Here is a 20,996-nt window from a genome sequence, read left to right as displayed (position 1 = left end):
ATTACCTACAGAACATGATATCTATTAAATGTCTACTAGATGTTCTTGCTGGATATTAAGAATATCCATGAATATCAAAATGACAACCACTGGACATGCTTTGGATATCAAAATGTCCGCCAAAAGAGAGCTGTTGAATATCTACTAGGTATCTAACGCAATATCCATCAAACATCCATGACAAATGTACTAGATATTTGTTGAACATCCACCAGACATCCATGACATATCTACTGGATATGTGTTACTTAATATACAAATAAAGTGTAATATAAAAAAATTTTTTTTTACCTTTTTAACAGATATTATAGCTTAATCTGTTATTTACTGTTTCTCATATAAGATTCCTAAATTCGCTAATTACAATTACGCATTATTTTACAATTTTTGAAAACGTATTGACGTCAGCGGGATTCGAACTTACGATCTTCGGGACAATAACCTAAACTCTAACATTGAGCTAATCGTACACTTGTGATATCATTAATAAAAAGTTATATTTAAAGTAAAGCTGATTTGAACAGGAAGGAACTTGGATCTTGAGTATCGCGCAAATACTTTCACTAGCCCTTTGATTATTTAGCCTCAGATATTTTTAATATAAATTATATAAATGACACCCGATAAAAATTCAACATCTTTTTAACTTTAAAGCAAACAAAGTCGTTTCTGACAGATTTTGGTGTGTTGATTACGAATCTGGCTGTAAAAATGTCGTATCACGTCAAGTTGTTGAGATATTCTAACTTAAAGGTGCAAAAAATGAAATTTTCCACAAGTTATAAAACGTCTAATAATTTTTTTTCAGCATCCAGCTGGATGTTACATTAAAGTTTTATTCTTACCCTTTCCAACGCATATTATTTGAATGATGTGATCTGAATATTTTCACTGAAATAAAGCAAATTGAATTTTTAATATTCTTTTACCTTTTGTTTCATATTTATTTGTACCGATACGATTGTTTTGAAAATTTGTATCCGAGGGGTTATTTGGATCGTTGATTATGAATCTGAAGACGGATTTTCAAAATTCAAAATAACCGATTTAATATTGCGGACCGCAGTCTCAAATAAACTTCGGTGGACATAGATATGTGGACAACACGTGGATATCCAGTAGATATCCTCCGTTGTTATTTGGTGGACATTGATATGTAAACGATACTCAGATATCCAGTGGATATCTTCTGTAATTATTCGACGTACATGGATATGTGGATAACACGGGTATATCCAGTGGAAATCCTCCGTAGTTATGTGGTGGACATAGATATGTACACAACACGTGGATATCCAATGGATATCCTTTATGGTTATTCGATGGACATGAATATGTGGATAACACGTGGATATCCAGTGAATATCCTCCGTAGATATTTGGTGGATATGGGTATGTGGACAACACGCAGATATCCGGACATCTTCTGTAGATATTTGGTGGTTATGGATATGTGGACAACATGTGGATATCCAGTGGATATCTTCTGTAGATATTCGATGGATAAGAATATATGGGCAATTCATTACATATCTACTGGATATCTATAACAGATACTTCATCAACAGATGTTTCATAGATATGTAGATATTAATTAAATATCTACTGCATATTTTGTTCTGTGTGGGTATAGTGCTCTTATTTTTTACAAAAAAAAGGAATTACAAAGAATGTTTGTATAATGTACAGAATGTTAAAGAATATTTGAAAGTAAAGAATAAAATTGCAAGAACTTAGATTTAACAGAATTAAATCAGAATAAATGGAACATAATGTCAATACAAGCCAAGTTAGATCTTCATGTAAAACATTATGTTTATTCTCTTGAAAAATTACAAAATGTAGATGTTTCAGTCTCAAATTTGGACCATCTTTAGTGCAAGATTTATATGCAAGATATATACACTGAAAAAATACTGTAATTTGATTTTAAACATATAATAGTTTTATTTAATTAAACGTCGAATCATCGGGCTGTCACTAATATATAGTCACTAATATGTAGTTCATTAAATTATAATATAGTGGACCATCCAAGTAGAATCTGCGTAGAAGAACGTGGATTTCATCTGTTCTCATTGGGTATGCAATTATATACGATCATATGAAATCATGTACAATTATGTATTTACAGACGTGATCAGAGACAAAATCCGTGTGGCCGTTTATGTATGATTATGCATGATCTTACATGTTTACAGAGGACCACCTTTTCCCGGAAATTCTCTTTAAATATCACGTTACAGAGAAAATAGCAATCTCGCTTGTTACTATACTCAAATTATTATTATAAACAATTTCTTTCAATAATTTAATACACATATGAGACATGAAACCGTGAAGTGTATAATATATTTGAATTAAGAAATGTTCAACAACATCAATCATTGTTCAGCAAAGATTAATTAAATTAAACAGATGCATGTCTCTTTGTTTATTATTTATTTTGAATGTTTACAATTTGTCCACCGTCTGTCGACAGAAAAAGTCGAAATTTTTTAAAGTTTGTTTTATGTGCAAATTGTATTTTAAATACATCACGAAAAATGAAATTTTTCTTGCGAATGGATAAAATAAGAAAATGATTATTTAGGAACAAAGTAGGGAGAAATACTTTTTCTTAAATAGTTTACAATTTAGGCACTAACTTTAGCAGTCATGCCATTTCTGAATACTAACATCTCTCTCTCTCTCTCTCTCTCTTTCACTCACTCACTCACTCACTCTTTGGCGCGTGCGCAAATGTTCATCATTTGACTTATGTCAAAAATAATGCTTACTTATTAAATACCTAACAGTCTTGTATTATAACTGACCTACTTCTTGTTTATAAGAATTAAATAATGACTGAGTTGTTAGGAATAGAATGTATTTATCTTGATAATAAAAGGATATAGGAATAAACAATGACCATATCAAAAAATATATATGTAATTTCTTTATTGTAACTTTTATTACGCAAAATCCAATTTCAAAGTCATCAGTTATAAAAGCGATTCAGTAAACAAACAGCATCGAAAGATTGCCCGCAGAGCGGACAATTTAATCCTCAGTGTTCGCACTTCAAAAAAGTTTCTATGTGCTCTCATTTGAGTATTCCTAATCTGGTGATTATATGCTGGAATGAAAAAGTGCCCTTTATTTTTATGGTAATATTAACAATTTATAATAATTACAATAATCTTATTAATTAAAAAAGACACATTAAAAAATGATAGCTCATAAAGAGAAAAAGCAGAAAATGTTTCATTTTTTTAATCTTTTAATAAAATACACTCAAACATAGAAAAGTAGTTTATTACAAAAATATTACAATATTACTATATATATATATATATGGATATATATATATATATATATATATATATATATATATATATATATAGAATAAAATTGCTTATTGAGATACCTTTTCTTAAATGCTTGTAACTTTTAAATTTATAACATTAACTTCTATATTTATGTCAAAATTATAGGAAATATATTTAAGTTTCATCACCAAAAGTCAGAAATCGATAATAGCTATACTTTGTTTCATATGAACTTTTTATCAAAAGTGCCAGTTTTGTTATTTCACAAAAAGGGTTCCTAATATGAGACATAAGGATTTCCTTATATGAGATAGTATCTCATAGTAGGAAATCAAGGAAAAAAAAACTTTGTATATAAATACTATTATTATATACAGGGCAGTCCGATAAGTACTTAGCCTACAAAAGAAAAACGAAAATTTTGGAAAAGTGACGATTTATTTTTCAACATAGTCTCCTTTTTGCTTGATACACTTGACCCAGCGATGCTCCAACTTCTTTAACTTATCTGAAAAATACGTTTTCTCGAGGTCTGCAAAGTAGGCCGCCGTGGTGGCGATGACCTCCTCATTCGACTCAAATTTCTGCCCGGCGAGTGACTTTTTCAAGTTTGGAAACAAAAAAAAGTCGCACGGGGCCAAATCTGAAGAATATGGTGGATGGGGCAGCAGTTCGTAGTGCAATTCGACCAATTTGGCCATGGCGACGGCGGAGGTGTGAGCCGGTGCGTTGTCATGGTGGAAGAGCACTTTTTTCTTCGCCAAATGGGGCTGTTTTTTCTGCAATTCGGTGTCGAATCAGCCCAATAATTTGGCATAGTAGAGCCCTGTGACCATTTTGCCCTTCTCCAGGTAGTCGATGTAGATCACACCTTGTGAATCTCAGAAAACGGTGGCCACCACCTTTCTGGCCGATAGGACAGTCTTCGCCTTTACTGTTTCGACTGTTCCTTGGTCTCTGGTGTGTACCAGTGGATCCATGTTTCGTCGACGGTCACGAAACGACGCAGAAACTCCTTCGGATTGCGCTTAAACAGCGTCAAACACTGCTCTGAAGTAGTCTGACGGTTGCGCTTGTTGTCCGAAGTGAGCAAACGCGCATCCATCCATCGCGCCAACAGCTTTCTCATGCCCAAAATTTCATGCAGGATATGACCCACGCGGTCTTTTGAGATGCCTACTGTTTCAGCTATCTCGCGCACTTTCAATCGGCGGTCTGCCAATACGAGATCGTGGATTTTTGTCACGTTATCCTCCGTGGTAGTCATTTTCGGGGCACCTGGGCGTGGCTCATCAAAAACCGACGAGCGACCACGTTGAAACTCGTTAAACCAATTTTTGACGGTCGCCATCGAAGGAGAAGAGTCACCGTACACAGCATCCAAGCGCTCTTTGATTTCGCTGCGCGATTTCTCTTCCAAAAACAAGAATCGAATCACCGATCGATATTGCTCTTTTTCCATTTTTTTAAAATCCGCGGACACGCCCGCTTCCACACGCGGTCAAAACAAAACTACGAGTCCGACTTGGTTGAAATTTTGACAATAGCCGTCTACGCGAATGTACTACACGATAGTAAATCTCTCTTGCGATACTGGCACCATCGGGCTTTGAGGCTAAGTACTTATCGGACCGCTCTCGTATATATATATATATATATATATATATATATATATATATATATATATATACGAGGTGTGTTCAAAAAGTATCGCGAATTTTGTGTTTTTTCAAAAATTATTTATTTATTCATGAATATCTATTTTGTCCCCTTCAAAGTAATCCCCATGAGATATTATACACTTGTGCCAACGGTTTTTCCAATCTTCGAAGCACTTCAAAAAATCATTTTTTTTTATCTTGTTCAGCTCCTCCTTCGATGCCGTCTTTATCTCGTCAAGCGTAGCGTAACGTCGTCCTTTCATGGGCCTCTTCAGTTTAGGGAACAAGAAAAAGTCACAGGGGGCCAGATCTGGGGAATACGGTGGCTGCGGCATCATTAGTGTGTTGTTTTTGGCCAAAAAGTCGCGCACAAGCAACGATGTGTGAGCAGGGGCGTTATCGTGGTGCAAAAGCCAATTTTTGTTCTTCCACAAATCCGGGCGTTTCTGGCGGATTGCTTCGCGCAAATTGCGCATAACTTGCAGGTAATATTCCTTATTGACCGTTCTACCCTGTGGCAAGAACTCATGATGCACCACGCCCCTGCAATCGAAGAAAACTGTCAGCAAAACTTTCACATTCGACCGAACTTGGCGCGCTTTTTTCGGTCTTGGTTCGTGCGGCAGCTTCCATTGAGATGATTGAGCTTTGGTTTCCACGTCATTACCATAAACCCACGATTCGTCACCAGTTATGACCCTCTGGAGCAAATTTGGGTCGTCGCGGACAGAGTCCAACATCTCATTAGCAATGTTCATGCGATGCTGTTTTTGGTCGCAATTGAGCAATTTTGGTACGAATTTCGCGGCGACCCGTCTCATGCCCAAATCATTGATAAAAATCGAATGGCACGAGCCAATCGATATGTTTAGGTCCTCAGCAACTTCTCTAACGGTGATTCGACGATTGGCCAATACCATTTTCTCCACTTCATTAATTTTTTCGTCTGTTGTTGAAGTGCTCGGGCGTCCGGCACGCTCTTCGTCGTTCACATCTTCTCGGCCTTCTGAGAACATTTTGTACCACCGATAAACGTTGCTTCGGTCCAAGGTAGCTTCTCCGTATGCCACAGTCAACATTCGGAATGCATCCGCGCACTTAATTTCGTTTTTCACACAAAATTTGATACAGGTTCTTTGATCCATTTTTTTGAATAGGTAAAAATCGAAGACGATCCAAAACACGTGCAAGCAAAGCAGCTGTCAACAATTAAGTGAACATTCAAAATAGCCGAGCTTGTCGGCATAAGTGAGAGACATGAGTACCAACATAACGCCACAAAAAGATCGAAATTCGAATATACGTAACCCGCGAAAATTCAAAATTCGCGATACTTTTTGAACACACCTCGTATATATATATATATATATATATATATATATGGTTTATTTAAAAAGCATCTGCAGTTTTTTGTTCAATTTTTGAATAAAATTTGTCTTTATTGAAAATCAATTTTAATCAAGTATATATTAGCCATTATTATCTATAAACTTTTACCATTTTTCGGGTAATTTCATAATTCCATCTGTGTAGAACTTCTGTGGTTTATCGGCGAAAAATTTTTTCAACTGATTTTTGTTCGGCAGCTCTTTTGTCGGCCAATGTTTCTCCATCAAGAGAGTTCTGCAAAGATCGAAACAAATGGTAGTCAGATGGTGCAAGGTCCGGGCTACAGTGAATGCATCAAAACTTCCCAACCAAGCTTCCTCAATTTTTGACGCGTCATTAAAGATCTGTGTGGTCTGGTGTTGTCATGATGGAAGACAACACCTTTTTTGTTGATCAATTTTAGTCGTTTTTCTTTAATTGCTTCCTGTAATCTATCCAGTTGTGAACAGTAAAGCTCTGAATTAATTGTTAGGCCATGTGGTAATACCTCATAATGGACGATTCCCTTCCAATCCCACCATACACACAGCATTTATCATCAAATCAGGCTTTGAAGTCGTTTGTACTGATTTGTCGCGCTTACATGATCTTTTACGAATAATATTCTTGTATTTTATCCATTTTTCATCACCCGTGATGATTTGCTTTAGAAATGAGTCGATTTCGTTGTGTTTTATTAGTTTTTCGCTGATGGAAATTTGGTCAATCAAATTTCTTTGCATTAATTTATGTAGCATCCAAACATCAAGTTTTTTTTGCGTAGCCAGCTTTTTTCAAATAATTTCAAACTGTTACATGGTTAATTCTTAGTGCATTGGTTATGTCCTGACAGCTTGCATGCCGGTCTTGCTCGACCAGTTGCAAAATTTCATCGACTTTTTCAGTGACTGGCCGACCAGAGCAAGGTCGATCTTTGACATCGAAATTTCCAGAACGAAATCGAACAAACCACTCCTACGTATAGCGGTCACTTACAGCAACAGCGCCATAAACTTCACAAATTTTTCTGCATGCTTGTGCTGCATTTTTGCCTTTTTTGTAGTAAAAAAACATTACATAACGTATTTCTTCAGAAATTTCAATCATTTTTAAACCAATATAACTTTTGACACTATTGATGAATTACCAAACTTTGTTTACAAAAAATATAACCTAAAATGTCATCTTTCAGACACGCGTTTGTTTGATACAATCGGTTTAGTGTTGCCTGATATATGACCATCAACACCATCTAGTGATAAAAAACCGCGGATACTTTTTAAATGACCCAATAGTATTAAAGTAAAATTATTGCACATTTACGGGCTCAAAAAGGTGAGTAGTAAATTCAGAATATGAGATTTTGGTTTGCATAATATACAGAATGTCCGAAAATTTCTGGATCCCTTGAATAATGCTAACCATGATTTTGAAGGTCTTTATGCTGTTGCAGCACCCGCAGCAAAATGTTTTTTTTAATCTCATTTATGCGTTTATGTGAAAGTATGAATTTTTAGCTTTAAAATCTATTTTGTTTTATTTAGCTGAAATCTTACGTTTCCTAAATATTGTTGGAACAAAGAATATATATATATATATATATATTCTTTGTATATATATATATATATATATATATATATATATATATATGTATGTGTATATATTGTCACGTATTTTTATCCCACGCCGGAGAGCAGCGGCGGAATACGCGATCAAACACCGGAATTACGCGCGAGACACGCGTGAGCGACGATATAACCAATAGATACCACCAATCGCGAATTTGGGCGCCAGACGCGATTATACCGGTCGCGTCGCCGGGTACACTATTTAACGCTAGACGCGGAGGCACACCACGCGATAGCTTCTCAGAACGAAACACGAAATCGTCGCTCGCACGCGGCCAGCTAGCTCCTCTAACCGGTAGAGGTAGCGGAGACAGGGACGAAGCGGCTCTCTTACTGGAGGAGACGGGTAGGCGAGAAATCAAGCAAGATCAGGCCGATATAACAGACAGAAATAACATGTATTGTAGCATATGACAGAGACAGAGTAGAGCCAAACGCGAAGGAATTATCAGTCGAAGCAAGCAAAGAACGGAAAAGATGAAGAGAGTTGACGAAAACGAATAAGCGGAACGCGAAAATTTTCTTAAATACTACAATGCTTACGCTAGCGGCGCGAACAACGGCGGTTGGTCCCGCGCGGAACGAGACAGCCAATCACGCGCGCTCGGAACAGCGCGGCGAGAACACACTCGTCGAACTTTCGCTAACGGACAGTAATTAACTCAAAAGCAATACAACCAAAGATACCCGGTGACGGCAATGCCGTCGTCGCGGTCACGATGCACAATTCTCTCGAAGACGCGCGACACGACAACGCACCGATAACGCGGGCGGTCGTGTGATCACGGCCGTAACACGACTCGCGCACGTGCGCGAGGGCTTTGCGGCTTCCCGGGAAGCCGGTCGTCCGCGAGCTTCTACGGCGGGACAGCCAACGTACACGCGGCAGCCGACAGCTGGGTGCCTCGACAAGGTCTCACGCTTGAGGTGGAGAGCCGACCAAACACTAAAAAGGTGCGTTCTATCGCCACGCGGCGGACGCACCTGCACACTAACCCAATGGCTCCACCTCAGAGCGCGAGTCAGCCGGCACCGGCAGCTCGTGGCTTTACACCGTCTCTAGAGGGTCACCTCGACGACGATCCTGTCCTCTGTTGGTCCCGTGGACGTCTCCGCAGGGATCGCCAGGCCGGGCACACTCGACGATAGCCGCTCCCGATATCTCCAGCCGATATCTCGCACGCTCGCTCACGCTTCGCACCGCAGGGATCGCCGGGTCGCACGCAAAAGCCGAGAGGATCGCGCTCGATGCGCGATCGATGAGTGCTACCCCTCCTACAGGGTGCGCGATATCCTTGCGCCTAGCGGCGCGGCCTATCAGCGGCCGCCCTTATCTAGCCGTGACGTCACGGCAGCGCAGTGTCGGGTCTCCGCAGGTGTCGTGCGGTCCCCGTCGGCATCCGATATCCTCGTTGTTCTCGTCGTCCCTGTGGACGATCGCAGCAGAATTTCCCCGCGACGATTCTTCGCCGCTACCCTTCTCGACGGACAGCCGGCATTCGACGGCCCTTGTCCTGGCCGTTCGTCCGCCCTGGCCTGTCCCTCGGCTGCGCCAATTGCGAGCCTCTTTTGCGTGGCGCATATCTGTCACCACGTCGAGTCTCGTCCTTCTCCCGCCGTCGGTTATCCGTGCGCCGGCCCTGGACGATCGCCTTCTCCTTGTCCTGCTGCTGCCCATCCTCCTCGCTGCTGCTGGTCCTTAGGCGACGTTTGTCGAGGTGCCCGCGGATACATGAAATAATCCGCGAATAAATAAATGAAATCAATACGCGCCGCAGTCCCGCCGGAGATTTCGCTCTCTCGCTGAGTGACCGACCCGGTCTTACGCGCCTCCTTGCGCTATGCTCAGGCGGAGGACGAAGTGGCGAGGCAGATAAAACTGCCACGTCACAATATATATAAATATATATATATATATATATATATATATATATATATATATATATATATACGAGGTGTGTTCAAAAAGTATCGCGAATTTTGTGTTTTTTCAAAAATTATTTATTTATTCATGAATATCTATTTTGTCCCCTTCAAAGTAATCCCCATGAGATATTATACACTTGTGCCAACGGTTTTTCCAATCTTCGAAGCACTTCAAAAAATCATTTTTTTTTATCTTGTTCAGCTCCTCCTTCGATGCCGTCTTTATCTCGTCAAGCGTAGCGTAACGTCGTCCTTTCATGGGCCTCTTCAGTTTAGGGAACAAGAAAAAGTCACAGGGGGCCAGATCTGGGGAATACGGTGGCTGCGGCATCATTAGTGTGTTGTTTTTGGCCAAAAAGTCGCGCACAAGCAACGATGTGTGAGCAGGGGCGTTATCGTGGTGCAAAAGCCAATTTTTGTTCTTCCACAAATCCGGGCGTTTCTGGCGGATTGCTTCGCGCAAATTGCGCATAACTTGCAGGTAATATTCCTTATTGACCGTTCTACCCTGTGGCAAGAACTCATGATGCACCACGCCCCTGCAATCGAAGAAAACTGTCAGCAAAACTTTCACATTCGACCGAACTTGGCGCGCTTTTTTCGGTCTTGGTTCGTGCGGCAGCTTCCATTGAGATGATTGAGCTTTGGTTCCCACGTCATAACCATAAACCCACGATTCGTCACCAGTTATGACCCTCTGGAGCAAATTTGGGTCGTCGCGGACAGAGTCCAACATCTCATTAGCAATGTTCATGCGATGCTGTTTTTGGTCGCAATTGAGCAATTTTGGTACGAATTTCGCGGCGACCCGTCTCATGCCCAAATCATTGATAAAAATCGAATGGCACGAGCCAATCGATATGTTTAGGTCCTCAGCAACTTCTCTAACGGTGATTCGACGATTGGCCAATACCATTTTCTCCACTTCATTAATTTTTTCGTCTGTTGTTGAAGTGCTCGGGCGTCCGGCATGCTCTTCGTCGTTCACATCTTCTCGGCCTTCTGAGAACATTTTGTACCACCGATAAACGTTGCTTCGGTCCAAGGTAGCTTCTCCGTATGCCACAGTCAACATTCGGAATGCATCCGCGCACTTAATTTCGTTTTTCACACAAAATTTGATACAGGTTCTTTGATCCATTTTTTTGAATAGGTAAAAATCGAAGACGATCCAAAACACGTGCAAGCAAAGCAGCTGTCAACAATTAAATGAACATTCAAAATGGCCGAGCTTGTCGGCATAAGTGAGAGACATGAGTACCAACATAACGCCACAAAAAGATCGAAATTCGAATATACGTAACCCGCGAAAATTCAAAATTCGCGATACTTTTTGAACACACCTCGTATATACCGGGTGTCCCAGACCACCCGTCCCACCCGATTTTTTCGTAAACGCGACATTTTAAAGAAAAATGTTTCAGACAAAAGTTGTAGGGTTTTAAAAGATCTATTTACTGATTTTATCAGTTTGACCTTGGATGGCGTCGCCAAGGTCAGATCAAAATAACATTAACTTTTTTAAATAGGACACCTCATTTTTGGTTCCAGAATCTAATAGCTGGTGTCAAGACCTTTCCAAAACACTATAAGAAAGTTTATTTTTGTTGAGTACTTTCCGAGTTGTGAGGCTTGAAAGTTACGGTATACTGTTACCTTCAAGCGTCATAACTCGGAAAGTCCTTAACCAAAATAAACTTATTTATAGTGTTTTGGAAAGCTCTCGAAATCGACTACAAGAAAATGCAATGAAAAATATACCTGTTTCAGACCACCCGTCCCACCCTTTTAAAACGTAGGGATGTGCTTGTACAAAAAAATGGCTCAGACAAAATTTGCATGATTTCGAGGGATCAACCTGATGATGATCTTGAATTCGACCTTGAGATCGATCTTGGGCATAAAGGTATAAGTCAAAGTAACATTTTTAAAATGTAAAAACGAAATAATCGGTGCCGCCTGTAGGTATTAGCGTTACCTAAGGTGTACCACGTGTAGGTAACAAGATCGTACTTACACCTTATCGGGGTGCTTTTTTAAGGTGGTTCCCCTCGCCGTCACCTTTGTCGGGGTGCTTTCATAAGGTGGTTCCCCTTGCCGTCACCTTTGTCGGGGTGCTTTCATAAGATGGTTCCCCTTGCCGTCACCTTTGTCGGGGTGCTTTTTTAAGGTGGTTCCCCTCGCCGTCACCTTTGTCGGGGTGCTTTCATAAGGTGGTTCCCCTTGCCGTCACCTTTGTCGGGGTGCTTTCATAAGGTGGTTCCCCTTGCCGTCACCTTTGTCGGGGTGCTTTTTTAAGGTGGTTCCCCTCGCCGTCACCTTTGTCGGGGTGCTTTCATAAGGTGGTTCCCCTTGCCGTCACCTTTGTCGGGGTGCTTTCATAAGGTGGTTCCCCTTGCCGTCACCTTTGTCGGGGTGCTTTTTTAAGGTGGTTCCCCTCGCCGTCACCTTTGTCGGGGTGCTTTCATAAGGTGGTTCCCCTTGCCGTCACCTTTGTGCATACGCATGTTGTTCAGTCTCGATGTTCAAAATGTCCACCACGTGCATTTATACAGGCTGTTACCCTACTTTGGAAATCATCCGTCGCCCGACGAATTTCGTCAGTATCTAGAGACTGAATGACTTGTCGAATTCTGTTTTTCATATCTTCTGCAGTCGTAGGTCGTTCGCGGTATACAAGGTCTTTTATTCGTCCCCACAAATAATAATCTAAAATTGTAAGGTCCGGTGATCGTGGTGGCCAATTATGTGGACCATGTTTACCTATCCATCGGCCGCGAAATATGCGGTTCAGTTGATGACGAGCAATGACAGACGTGTGGGCGGGACATCCATCCTGTTGAAACCACATATTTAGACGTAATTGGAGTGGAATATCTTCAAGTAAACGTGGAAGTTCGTTTTCGAGTAAATCGGCGTATAAAAAACGGTTTAAATTCTCTTCAAAGAAAAATGGTCCCACGATATGCGTATCAACAATTCCGCACCAAACATTGACTTTCCAGATACGTTGATGATCCATTTCTCGATACCAATGTGGATTCTCTTGTGCCCAATAACGAAAATTATGTGTGTTTATTTCGCCGTCACTTTTAAAGGTGCACTCATCAGAAAATAAAATACTTCTATGGAAATTAGGTAATTGTTGAGTAATCCAATTACAGAATATCAGTCTTTGTCTATGATCGTTCAATGTCATGGCCTGGTGAAGTGACATTCGATATGGATGGAATGAATTTTCACGAAAAATTCGACTGATCGTGCTTCGACTTATTCCACTATCTCTTGCTCGTCGCTTTAAAGAATCATTCGGGGTTACAAAGGCAGATGCAATTACATCAGGTGCTCTTACTGAACGAACTGATCGATGAATTTGCCTTCCCTTATTATGATCCGGCTGAACAATACCTTTTACAATTATTCGACGTTGTAAGCGACTGAAAACTTTGCGCGAATGTGGTGTATGATCGGGATATTCATTTCGCCACATTATTTCAGCTGCTCGAAAACTTCCAGCTCTACCCAAAACTGACATCATTAACGCAGCTTCTTCGTTCGGGTAAGGCATAACTACAAATTACGCTTACGACCGGGTTGCTTATTAGAAAACGTGAATTGGTGACGAGTTGCGTAATATTATGAATTCTAAGCAATGACTTTTAGGAGTGGTATGTAAGGGTGCTTTTTCGTGAAAATTACTTTATTGCTACAATAATCAACATTAAATGAAGATTGATATTAATAAATCAAGAATAAACGGCATCATAGAGCTGTACCGAATGTTAGAGATCTCGGTAATTAGGTATCTTCAAAACTCTACGCGTAGGACTATAGGTACACGCACCGGCAGAAATGGTATCTCTCGACGCTAGCGCTCGGCTGCCGCACACACGCGGAGCCGCGTTCGTACGTGTGTCTAGGCTGCGCGGCGACGATCGGGGTGCGGGCGGAAAGTGGTGGGGGGCTTTACGATAGTGCATCCTCCTCGCTCGACGCTGGGTCGAGAGAGAAAGCATTATTCGACGTGATACCATGGGCGAAGTCGGTGTCCTCTGCTTATATTTTTCATTGCATTTTCTTGTAGTCGATTTCGAGAGCTTTCCAAAACACTATAAATAAGTTTATTTTGGTTAAGGACTTTCCGAGTTATGACGCTTGAAGGTAACAGTACACCGTAACTTTCAAGCCTCACAACTCGGAAAGTACTCAACAAAAATAAACTTTCTTATAGTGTTTTGGAAAGGTCTTGACACCAGCTATTAGATTCTGGAACCAAAAATGAGGTGTCCTATTTAAAAAAGTTAATGTTATTTTGATCTGACCTTGGCGACGCCATCCAAGGTCAAACTGATAAAATCAGTAAATAGATCTTTTAAAACCCTACAACTTTTGTCTGAAACATTTTTCTTTAAAATGTCGCGTTTACGAAAAAATCGGGTGGGACGGGTGGTCTGGGACACCCGGTATATATATATATATATATATATATACAGGGTGTTTCAGACCACCGGTACACCCCTTTTCTCTTCGCAGGATTAGGACCAATCAAAAATATGTTCAGACGAAAGTTGTAGGGTTTCAAAAGATCTATTCAATGATCTTATCAGTTTGACCTTGGATGGCGTCGCCAAGGTCAGATCGAAATCACATTAAGTTTTTTAAATGAAACACCCTATTTTTGATTCCAGAATCTAATAGCTGGTGTCAAGACCTTTCCAAAACACTACAAGAAAGTTTATTTCCGTTGACTACTTTCCGAGTTGTGCGGCTTGAAAGTTACACTACCGCCAACACCATGTAAATAACAATATAAAATCACGCGTTACGCAGAAAGCCGTGCAGCCGACACAAAGAAAGTAAACACGCGAGCCGGGCCAACAAAAACAGATCATGAAAAATCGTGAAAGTTAGCTGTCGCGACCGTAGATAGTCACATACATATGTATGTCATAATATTATGTAATTACATTATTACTTTAACGGTAGCACACGAGCAATAACGAGCGCGGCTTTCTGCGTAACGATGTCTAACTCGTGATTTTATACATATTGTTATTTGCATAGGATGTAGTAGAGATGTATTCACCACAACGCTATTGTGACTCAACTCAACACGAGTGACAATAACTCTCTCAAACTTGTCACCTACGTCTTCAATAACCGTCATATCAGTATCAATCGCGCAACAAAAATCCGACCCTCTTTATTAGTCTAGGTTTATTTAGCCATGTCCTATTCCAATGAAGAAGCATATGATATGCTGCTAATTTTAGGTGAGTGTCGAGGTACATTCATTGCAGCGGAAAGATTGTGGCGGGAACGTTATCCTGATCGGACTCCTCACTCGCGAAATGTTTTTTCACGTTTGGCTAAACGAATCAAAATTAAAGGTGTCGTTCAGCCTCAACATAACAAAGGTACACAAATTCGTCGTCCGATTATGGATGAAAGAACAGTGGAAATTCTTGCATCGACAGAATTGAACCCTTATGATTCTTTAAGACGACGAGAACAAGATTCTGGTGTTAGTAAAATCAGTGTTTGGCGCATTCTAAAAAATAACAAATTTCACCCTTACAGAATGTCTGTTCATCAAGCGTTGAATTATAACGATATTAGACAGAGACTTGTATTTTGCAACTTTATAAGACAGCAACCACTTGATTTCCACTTGAAAATTTTATTTTCTGACGAATGTACACTTAAAAGTGATGGATCTGTTAATACTTGGAACTCTCGTTATTGGGCACAAAATAATCCTCACTGGTTGAGAGAAGTAGATCATCAAACCATTTGGAAAGTCAATGTTTGGTGTGGAATTATTGGAAGTCAAATCATAGGTCCTGTTTTCTTTGACGAAAATCTAAACGGTGATAGATATTCCGCCTTGATAATGACAGATCTTCCTGTCTTACTAGAAAATATTCCTCTGGAATTGCGCCTGAACATGTGGTTCCAACAAGATGCATGTCCGTCTCATACATCGAGAGTTGCTCGTGCGGCATTAAATACTATGTTCCCCGACAAGTGGATAGGCAAATACGGTCCAATCAATTATCCACCCCGATCACCAGATCTCACCGTCCTTGATTATTATTTCTGGGGAAGGATAAAAAACTTGGTCTATCATGAACATCCGACTACGAGGGATAATATGATTCGTAGAATAAGTGAAGCAATTCGATCCTTACGTGCCGAGGAAATTCTTCGAGCAACCAATGATTTTCAAAATAGAGTTGATGCTTGCATCGCAGAGAATGGTGCTCACTTTGAACATTTAGTCGCTTAACAAAACATACACTCATTCATTCCCGAACGTGAGAGGCAAGGGGACTCACGTGAATCAAGCACCCCAAACGTGAGAGGCAAGGGGACTCACGTGAATCAAGCACCCCAAACGTGAGAGGCAAGGGGACTCACGTGAATCAAGCACCCCAAACGTGAGAGGCAAGGGGACTCACGTGAATCAAGCACCCCAATGGGATGAAATTCTCGTCATGTCCACGTCGTTCATTCTGGACAATGCTAAGCACGGGAAAATGCATACAGTCAATCTGGACATGATTGATCATCAAACATAATCAATCCAGTTAATAAACAAAAGCAGAGTACATAAAACTTTGACTCCCCTTTTCCTCCCCCATACACATACGCATGCACGTATGCACACACCCACACACAAGATTAAATCCGACTAAGTAACCACCACATGGTACATCTTGAGTAATGCTGATGCTGGCGGTAGTGTAACTTTCAAGCCGCACAACTCGGAAAGTAGTCAACGAAAATAAACATTCTTATAGTGTTTTGGAAAGGTCTTGACACCAGCTATTAGATTCTGGAATCAAAAATAGGGTGTTCCATTTAAAAAACTTAATGTGATTTCGATCTGACTTTGGCGACGCCATCCAAGGTCAAACTGATAAGATCATTGAATAGATCTTTTGAAACCCTACAACTTTCGTCTGAACATATTTTTGATTGGTCCTAATCCTGCGAAGAGAAAAGGGGTGTATGGGTGGTCTGAAACACCCTGTATATATATATATATATATATTGTCACGCACTTTTCGGACGCCGGAGAGCAACGGCGAAGTGCGCGATCAAACAAGGTAGCGGAGACGCTACACAAAGCGCGCGCGAGAGCGACGAGAATACCGACAGCTAGATTCCAACCAGATCGCGAAATTGGGCGCCAGACGCGATTACGCCGGTCGCGTCGCCGGGTTCACTTTTCCACGCTAAACGCCAATTCATATCACGCGATAACTCGTTACACAAAAGCGGAATCGTCGCTCGCACGCGGCCAGCTAGCTCCTCTAACCGGTAGAGGGGCGGGGTAACGGAGACAGGGACGAAGCGGCTCTCTTACTGGAGGAGACGGGTAGGCGAGAAATTAAGCACGATCAGGCCGATATAACAGACAGAAATAACATGTATTGTAGCATATGACAGAGACAGCGTAGAGCCAAACACGAAGAAATTATCAGTCGAAGCAAACAAAGAGCAGAAAAGATGAAGAGAGCTGACGAAAACGAATAAGCGGAATGCGAAAATTTACTTAAGTACTACAATGCTTACGCTAGCGGCGCGAACAACGGCGGTTGGTCCCGCGCGGAACGAGACAGCCAATCACCCGCGCTCGGAACAGCGCGGCGAGAACATACTCGGCGAACTTTCGCTAACGGACCGCAATTAATTCAAACGCACTGCGATCCAAGATACCCGGTGACGGCAATGCCGTCGTCGCGGTCACAATGCACAATTCTCGCGAAGACGCGCGACACGACAACGCACCGATAACGCGGACGGTCGTGTGATCACGGCCGTAACACGATTCGCGCACGTGCGCGAGGGCTTTGCGGCTTCCCGGGAAGCCGGTCGTCCGCGAGCTTCTACGGCGGGACAGCTAACGTACACGCGGCAGCCGACAGCTGGGTGCCTCGACAAGGTCTCACGCTTGAGGTGGAGAGCCGGCCAAACACTAAAAAGCAAGGTGCGTTCAATCGCCACGCGGCGGACGCACTCACACACGAACCCAATGGCTCCACCTCAGAACGCGAGCCGGTCGACAACGACAGCTCGTGGCTTTACACAGCGGTTAGACGGGTCACCTCGACTTCGGCACGGTTCTTCCTCCGCTCCTCGATCCGCGGGGCTTGTCCGGGCCTGGCACACTCGACGATAGCCGCTCACGATATCTCTATCGATATCTCGCACGCTCGTTCACGCTTCGCACCGCAGGGATCGCCGGGTCGCACGCAAAAGCCAAGAGGATCACGCTCGATGCGCGATCGATGAGCGCTACCCCTCCTACAGGGTGCGCGATATCCTTGCGCCTAGCGGCGCGGCCTATCAGCGGCCGCCCTTATCTAGCCGTGACGTCACGGCAGCGCAGTGTCGGGTCTCCGCAGGTGTCGTGCGGTCCCCGTCGGCATCCGACATCCTCGTCGTTCTCGTCGTCCCTGCGGACGACAGCCGCGGAATTTTCCCAGCGACGACTCTTCGCCGCTACACTCCTTGATGGACAGCCGGCATTCGACGGCCCTCGTCCTGGCCGTTCGTCCGCCCCAGCCTGTCCACCAGCTGTGCCACTTGCGAGCCTCCCTTGCGTGGCGCTTAGTTGTCGCCACGTCTCATCTCCTCCTCTCCGTCGGCGTTTTCCGGTGCGCCGGCCCTGGACGATCGCCCTCTCCTTTTCCGGCCGCTGTCCGTCTCCCTCGCCGCGGCTGGTCCTTCGGCAGCGCTTGTCGAGATGCCCGCGGTTACATAAAAGAAGCCGCGAATAAATAAATGAAATAACACGCAACGCAGTCCCGCCGGAGATTTCGCTCTCTCGATGAGTGCCCGACCCGGTCATACGCGCCTCCTTGCGCGACGCTTAGGCGGAAGGTGGAGTGGCGAGGCAGCTAAAACTGCCACGTCACAATATATATATACATACATACATACATATATATATTCATATATATATACATACATATATATATATATATATATATATACTGCTAATCTTTTTGAGCACATAAATGCGCAATCAATTTTATTTTAAATAGTATAATACTTAAAAACGTTAATATGACTACTTTGACAATTAATAACTTCCGATTCTTTGTAAACGTTCCCTGAACTTAGTGGGCAAAAAATTTTTTTTTTCTGCTTTTAGAGGTTATCATAAACAGTTTCTAATAAATAACTTAGTTGTAGGTTTCAATACAAAAATAACTTCCGCTTAATATTCTCTTTTTTGCTAAAATACAAAAACACATGAAAATTAACAGAATTTATTTTTCACACGGAATACACACAAGATTAACGTAATCTAGGCCATTTTTAAACTTGTGACGAGTATTTCAATTTGTAGCAAGTGTTTCAATTTGTACACGTTTTGAGCAGTGAAACTGGGGCTTGGGAAGAAAAAACTTATGTTCTCTCTCTATACTTCTATTAAAGATCTTAATATGCCATTAGGTACTCGAGCTATGAGTTCGAGTAACTAATCGAAAGTGCGTGCTCAGATTACACTAATTCAATGTGTCAGGGAGTTATAAATAACGTCAGAAAGTTTCAAAAAATAAAAATAAAATTAAAAGTGAGTAATAAGATTATTTGTAATTCAAGTCATAACTGTACATTATAAAAATTATTTAAGCCAATTTTATTGTATTTTTAATGTCGGAGAAAGGACTTAGGAACTGCCTAACGCAAATTGATGCCAAATTTTGAATAACTTTTATTCGTTATGTTTTTTATAAAATGGTGAGTTCTTTAATAGAGAACAAATAAATAAATGATTTTTTCACTGTATCCTATGTATTTTCGGCACATTAAACTGGGTACACTTAACGAACACCGAACTAATAGCGAACGCGAACGTTTGTCGTTTTCATTCAGATGTACTCAAGAATACGAAGACAATGTTCGATTCATGTTTGGCTCAATTGCATTATAAGACGATATACCAAATAAAATTATAGTTTTAAAGGCTCAGGAGAATATCTGTTTTCCTTTTCTTAATTTTTCCGGGAATTTTTTTGGTTCGATAAACCTTTATAAAAGGGGAGCAGCCTCTGACGATCTTGCCCTTGACATATGTTATCAATAGGAACCCACACAGAACAAAATATGCAGTAGATATTTAATGGATATCTACATATCTATGAAACATCCATATCTATTGTGGATATCCAGTAGATATGTAATGAATTGCCCATGTATTCTTATCCATTGAATATCTACGGAAGATATTCACTGGATATCCACATGTTGTCCACATATCCATCAAATATCTACAGAAGATGTCCACTCGATATCTACGTGTTGTCCACATATTCATATCAACTAAATATCTACGGAGCATATTCACTGGGTATCCACGTGTTATCCACATATCCATGTCCATCGAATAATCATGGAGGATATCCACTGGATATCCACGTGTTGTCCGTCTATCCATGTCCACCAAATAACCATTGAGGATATCCATTGGATATCCATGTGTTGTCCACATATCTATGTCCACCGTATAACTACGGAGGATATCCATTGGAAATCCACGTGTTATCCATATCCATGTACATCGAATAATTACAGAGAATATCCACTGGATATCTACGTATCGTTTACATATCCATGTCCACCAAATAACAACAGAGGATATCCACTGATTATCCATGTGTTGTCCACATATCTATGTCCACCAAATTTTTTTTGAGATTGCAATCCGCCATATTAAATCGATTATTTTGAATTTTGAAAATCTGTCTTCAGGTTCATAATCAGCGACCTAAATAACCATCGGATACAAATTTTCAAAACAATTGATTCGATAAAAATAAATGTGAAACAAAAGGTAAAAAAATATAAAAAATTCAATTTGCTTTATTTCAGCGAAAATATTCAGATCACATCATTCAAATAATATGCGTTGGAAAGGGTAAGAATAAAACTTCAATGTAACATCCAGCTGGATGCTGAAAAAAAATTGTTAGACGTTTTATAAGTCGTGGAAAATTTCATTTTTTGCACCTTTAAGTTAGAATATCTTAAAAATTTGACGTGATACGACATTTTTACGGCCAAATTCGTAATCAACGCACTAA

General features: G+C 41.1%; 1 protein-coding gene across 3 annotated transcripts in view; it reads left to right on the top strand.

Annotated features, from left to right (window-relative positions):
- LOC105194123 (lachesin) overlaps positions 1-20,996 on the top strand; it is a 463,227-nt gene that overhangs the window by 31,159 nt on the left and 411,072 nt on the right. The window lies entirely within an intron of this gene.

The sequence above is a fragment of the Solenopsis invicta genome, chromosome 9 (genome assembly GCF_016802725.1).
Source record: "Solenopsis invicta isolate M01_SB chromosome 9, UNIL_Sinv_3.0, whole genome shotgun sequence".
NCBI lineage: Eukaryota > Metazoa > Arthropoda > Insecta > Hymenoptera > Formicidae > Solenopsis > Solenopsis invicta.
Note: the sequence above shows the minus strand (reverse complement) of the source record. Positions and strands in the feature narration are given on the sequence as shown.